At 41.5% G+C, this 6,121-nt stretch overlaps 1 pseudogene across 1 annotated transcript; it reads left to right on the top strand.

The window, feature by feature from the left end:
* The first annotated feature begins 2,051 nt into the window (after positions 1–2,051).
* Positions 2,052–3,067, top strand: LOC311143017 (G-protein coupled receptor 12-like; annotated as a pseudogene). The gene has a single exon. The product of its transcript is annotated as a G-protein coupled receptor 12-like (transcript).
* The last annotated feature ends 3,054 nt before the right edge of the window (positions 3,068–6,121 follow it).

Below are 6,121 nucleotides of genomic sequence, written 5' to 3'. Positions count from 1 at the left end.
ATAGCATTATTACAGAGAATCAGACAAATTACGCAACCTTCTGCCTATTGTATACTTAGCTTATTCAAGACAGTCTCAAAATACAACACTTCCCTTTTAAGACATTAAAAAATGCTCTTTACTTGACTTGCTTTTCAAAGATGGCTAGAAATGCACACATTTTGTGCTCTTGTTGGAAACAAACACTCACCCACTGTTGACTAGAACTTAGCTATAACTGGGCTAATAACTCACTAACTAGCAAAGAATATGAACAAATGTGCACGTGGCAACATGCAGTTCTCACTTTGATCTCAAGACAAGCGCATCTACTTGCGACCGCTGTAGCCTAAACACAGTCCAGTTCAAAGTAAATGGCACAGATCCATACAGTATATGGCAATGGCTATTTGCATATAGGCCTACTGCAGCTCTGATTGGTTATGGCGCACCTGCCTGTGTAGAGTATGGGCCTGAGTCGTGCCTGTCAATGCAATAGAATCCTACTTCAATGTGCTCTTTCACAGTTAGTTCTGCATACTAAATCTTGCATAGTTCGTTTTGTTTCGGTATATTACATTGAAAGTGGTTAATACTGCGTTGATTCGATCACAATTCCCAACATAAGGGGAAATGTCAATTTGTTTTTGACAGGCATGTCAACAAGTTTAAGTCCTTTTTAACCAGCTATCGAGTTACTCTGTAATCACCAATGTTGGGGTCAAACTTTTTGGGGTCGAAAGATTTCAGCTGCCTTACTAATCACTATTTTGACGGCTATTTCATTTCAGTTCCATGTTGAGGCTAAAGCTTGACAGTGGTTTCAGTAAATTATAGCTGACTAAACTCAACTCCATGGTGAAGGAAGTTTCTGATGGAGTTGAATTGTCAGCTATCTCAATTATAGACATAGCAAAATCTGGATGTTTTTTTGGCAAACAGGGCCTTTCAAGTAATATACTGCCACCTACAGGTTCTAGGATTACAACAGTTGTCTACCCATACTGGTATGCTAATGAAGGGGGGGGGGGGGGGGGGGGGGCTCTGAATCACACATCGAATAAAGAATGGAGAGGGAGCACTTGACGTCATTTGGAGAATAATCCACAGGACCAATAGGATTGAAACAAGCAAGAGTCAATGCCAGCGAATTGCCAACATCACTAGCGGTGTGTCACCCAAGTCTTAATGTCCTCCTGTGAGAAACAAAATATTTGTTATTACAATAACGACAACAACAGAAAAAGAGGGGTGAAGTTATACATCGGCGCCTGCGGATACTGGTTATAGTCTCCACCTGCGCGCTCCAAGTCTCCATCTTCCCCGTGAACAGCTGTCAAGGAATGCGTCTGGGTAGACCTCAACAAGCCATCGCAACATCACTTGACTGACTGATAGTGACAGGCATGGATGCTCTGGTTAGTGATCAGCTTATATATCTACATATTATGTGATGTCCGTGTTTAGAGTACAGAGAAATTATAGACTAGAGAACCACTTTCTCACAGAAATGTCATGATTTGTTTTTTGACCTTAGAATTCCTTTATAACCACGCGAGAGGGTACAAATAGTCTACATGTGTGGAACAACCCATATCTAATGTTTGAGCATCCTATTACTAATCGAAATGACATAGATCTAAAATTAGATCAAAGACAACCCATTCATTTCCATGTTTATCCTTTCATAAAATTTCTGCTCAAACAGCCAATGCGTGATGTCAATACTCCCTACAGAGGGGCTCTCATTTCAATTTAACTCTTTGCTCTATATGTTGAGGGTCAACGGAGGAAATCGTAAGTAGCCTACACTAACAACACAGCTTTACTGTTGTGATTGGACTAATTTGGGGATAATCCGCACATATCCTTTATGCGTAAAAGGTGGCATTTTAGCCATGCATTCACTTCGCAATTTAGCGTGCGGCAGTCTAATAAGTCACATGTTTTATTTGGAAATATGTAAGATACACTCTTGAACGCAAATGTCTTTACACTGTACATTTCCACCGGTGATCACTCTGAAATTGTCTCTATCTCGCGCCCCATCCCCTTCTCTGTTTTTCTCAGTGATGATTCACTCTCTGCCGCAGCAATGAGTAACCAATTCAAAAACACCTCTTCCTCAACCTGGGATATTCAAGAAGGAGGGAATTCCACGCCACCTCCATCATTCCAGTTCGAGCTGGAACCGGTGGCCATAAGCGTCAACCCCTGGGATATAGTCCTGTGTGTCACGGGAACCCTAATGTCCTGCGAAAATGCAATCGTCCTTGCCTTAATTATTTACACGCCCACCCTGAAAGCGCCCATGTTCGTGTTGATAGGGAGTTTGGCTTTCGCGGACCTACTGGCGGGGCTTGGTTTGATAGTGAATTTCACCATCACCTACATTTTTGATACGGGATTCGTGACGCTGCTATCAGCTGGACTGCTCATCACTGCTTTTTCGGCCTCCGTTCTCAATATCCTGGCAATCACTGTGGATAGATACCTCTCCCTTTACAACGCACTGACTTACCACACGGAAAGAACGGCGATTTTTACCATCGTCACCCTGGTGCTCATTTGGGTGACTAGCATCACTCTGGGCGCGCTACCGATCATGGGATGGAACTGCCTTGAGGATGAGACGACTTGCAGCATTTGCGCCCCCATTGATAAAAATCACGCCGCCGCACTGGCGGTGACTTTTCTTTTTGTATTTGCACTTATTTTGCAACTATACCTCCAGATTTGCAAGATTGCTTTTCGGCATGCACAGCAAATCGCCGTGCAGCAGCAGTTCATGAATACCTCCCACTCCTCCTCCCCCACCACTAAAGGGGTATCCACCCTCTCCATTATCCTTGGCACCTTTGCATTGTGCTGGATCCCTTTCGCCATGTACTCTCTGGTGGCGGACATCGGATACCCCCCTATCTATACCTACGTCACCGCTCTCCCGGCCATTTGTCACTCTATGATAAACCCCATCATTTATGCTTTCAGAAATCCCGACATTCAGAAATCTATGAGACTCGCGTGTTGTTGTGGATGTGTATCTTCCAACTTTTCTCTGAGACAAAGGACACCAAGTGATGTATAGGCAAACCTTTTAGTGTTATAGCCTAACAAGTAGTTACAAGCACATCACCATTTTACTGACTATGCCGAAAAGCTTTGTAAGTGTTTTGTTTTGCATTTCATGTGTAGTGAATAACTGTCATCTTGTTGCATCTTTTACTGATGATAGCATTAGGATATGCCTATCTCTTCTCAAAATATAGCCGTTCAATCTCTCTAAAAGTGGATTGTGCCAGAGCTACCTGCACAGTATTGATGCACCTTTAATATGGAGGTAGTAGCCTTCACTGTATAGTAAAGGCCTCATATTACACCCTTTTTATTATAATAGATGCGTTTATAAGTGTACCCCACTGGGCAGACGTCAATTCATCTGAAGTCAATTTTATTCCACGTTGGTTCAACGTTGATTCAACCAGTGTGTTTCCAGTGGGACATGTCTTGTGCAGTTACTCGGTGTTGCTCATAAAGTATTCAGAGTAGCCTAGCCCCCTGACTCAATAGGCAAATACCTGTTCTGTGTCAGTACAATAGGGGTAAGGAAACTAACTACTCCTAATGTCACCGTATTGATTCGATTCATTGGGAATAATGTTTATCAAAGGTTGTTGAATGTTCATCAGAATGATGCCAAAACGTGGTAGGCTACTGACTTACTGCGTCTCTGCACCTTCAAAACTATGTTGAAACTGTCCCCTTAGTCTGTAAAACTTTGGGGCAAGTGAAAGTGAGCTGATTTTGTGATTAATTAACGTTTTATTACGAGGGAGAAAGGCTGGAATGAGTGGACAGCTCTGTGTAATTCAGCGCCTGCATTTTCAGCACCATTGACAGCGAAACGTGAGCTATCGCCCACTCAATAACGCACGCGTATGCCTGGTTATGCGAGCTATGTGGCGTAATCTGCCATAAATAATACACCAGCAGTAGAGAATAACCCTCACATGTGTGCATATTGAATTCAAGACAAAAACAGCAAAATAGTGTCAGCCAAAGTTTTCCAAATGAACGCGCCCAGACAGTATCACATATTCCCAGTGTGACAAGGCACTCTAAATGTTTAAAGTGGTAAACTCCTTACATTCGCCACACACAACACTACCTGCTTATAAATACAATAGTCCACGTGCAATATCTGTATGCCCATAGCCAACACACCCTCGGTAGACCTAACACATCGACATCTGATTGGGGACAGATGTCATCATATCTTTTTATTGCTTATAACATTGGCCATTGCACATGTTTTCACAACGAATCAATATTTGTCAAACCGAGGTTTGTCTGTAGGGTGGTTGTACATAATAGGTGCAGTGCATCTAAATTATGCCAATAATACAGTTTTGTTCTGCTGTTATGGCACTCGTTCCAATAGTTGGCAAACACCAATTTTCTACAGAATGTCTTCATTGTTTTGCCTTACTATGTCTCACTGGCAATAATGTATAACTTGTGTATAGTGATAAACTGAATGACATTTATATGTTGGTTCTCAATAGAAAGTGATCAATATACGTAACGAATAGCCATTTGCCAGTTTATGACTGTATGGTACAGTATGAGCAACTCTATGATTTCAATAGTGTATGGTGTACAGTACTTGAATGATAATGCAATGTCTGTTGTTTGAGATGTGTGTGGAGAGCCCGTAGGCTCATCTACTGCCCATACACTAGTAGTTCAGCCAAAGAGCTGCTATAAGCAATCTACAATAATTGGAACCCTCAATTTGATATTCTATTATTTCAGTCAACATTGGAGGGACTAGTGTCTGCAACTAGTGTCATCGCTATTGAATTGAAGACGATTTTGTGTGTGCTGCAAAGCTTTGCTTGTAGTAATACTGTATGGAATGCTGGTGTACGATTCAAATGATTCACTGTCACTCATCCACCACAGTCAGCCTGATTGATTTAGCTATATAGTATTCTCACAGGGTTTAGAAGTCCATAAGGTCTTATCATATTAATATAAAGCTATATTTTTATATATTTATTGAAAACAATGTATGTAGTTTGTCTATCTTTTTTTAAATAATCAATTATTCATGTTGTCTTAAAAAAAAACTACTTCAATGTGTCTTGTTCAACTGGTTTAGAAATGTATTCAAGGAATGATTGTGTTCATAAATGACACCAAACGATTGCAACACTACTGTCAAAGTTGTTTGCTTTCTCAAGATCCTGGAGCACTCGTTGTGTTGCATTGATTACTTCTGTTCAAAACACTTCACCATATTGTCACCAAGACAGGGTTTTAGTTTAGGTTTTTGTAACAAAGGCAATCAACCAAATCTGTAGCAAGGAGATATCCAAACTAGGTGTCTGTGGAAAGGGTCAATAAATGTTTGTTTACCACTTGTCTGTTTGGGTCACTCAGTGGGGTCCTGGCTCGATGCACCCTGGGACAGATGGAGGCTCAGTGACCGCTGCCGTGTGTGATGCCACTGCCTTTGAAGACAAACAGGATCCAACAACAGCTATCTGTATCTGTCTGGTGTGAAAAACTCCACTGAACTCAGAGACACGGAGAGTAATTTCCAAAACACTGTCTCACTGGAAGGTTCTGGAACCTTCTACAAATGTTGGAAAGAATTATACCTCCAAAACATACAACACAGAGCTCTCTATGAATTGGTGTAACTGTGCGGAACATGAGATATTCATACTCGCAAGGTCCTTATAATTGTATTTGTACAGTACCACGTCCAGTGGGGATTTACCTGTACTTATTAAAATACCATCCTTAGGATGTGGCTATAAAGCTGGACAAGAAATACTGTGATCTTCCTGGGCTCAGAATGAGCTGTTCCCTCCCATGTTGTGGATCTTATGAGTTCATTTGTCCCAATGCTCTTCCTGTCGTCACAGATGGCCAGATGGCCTGACGTGGTGGGTGGTGATCATGCTGTACCTGCAAAAATAACATCTCTCAGAACTAGTGCATAAATTGGTTATTCACGTTCTAGTGATACGGTACAATAGGGAAGTTATATCAATGGAATACACAAGTGATTTGCAATAAACCGTCACAAGAGGATCCAAGACAAAAGTAAGCAATCATAACACTTATTTCA

Source organism: Coregonus lavaretus (genome assembly GCF_964263955.1).
Source record: "Coregonus lavaretus genome assembly, chromosome: 15".
NCBI lineage: Eukaryota > Metazoa > Chordata > Actinopteri > Salmoniformes > Salmonidae > Coregonus > Coregonus lavaretus.
The sequence above is the reverse complement of the archived record's forward strand: the minus strand, read 5'-3'. Positions and strand labels throughout refer to the sequence as shown.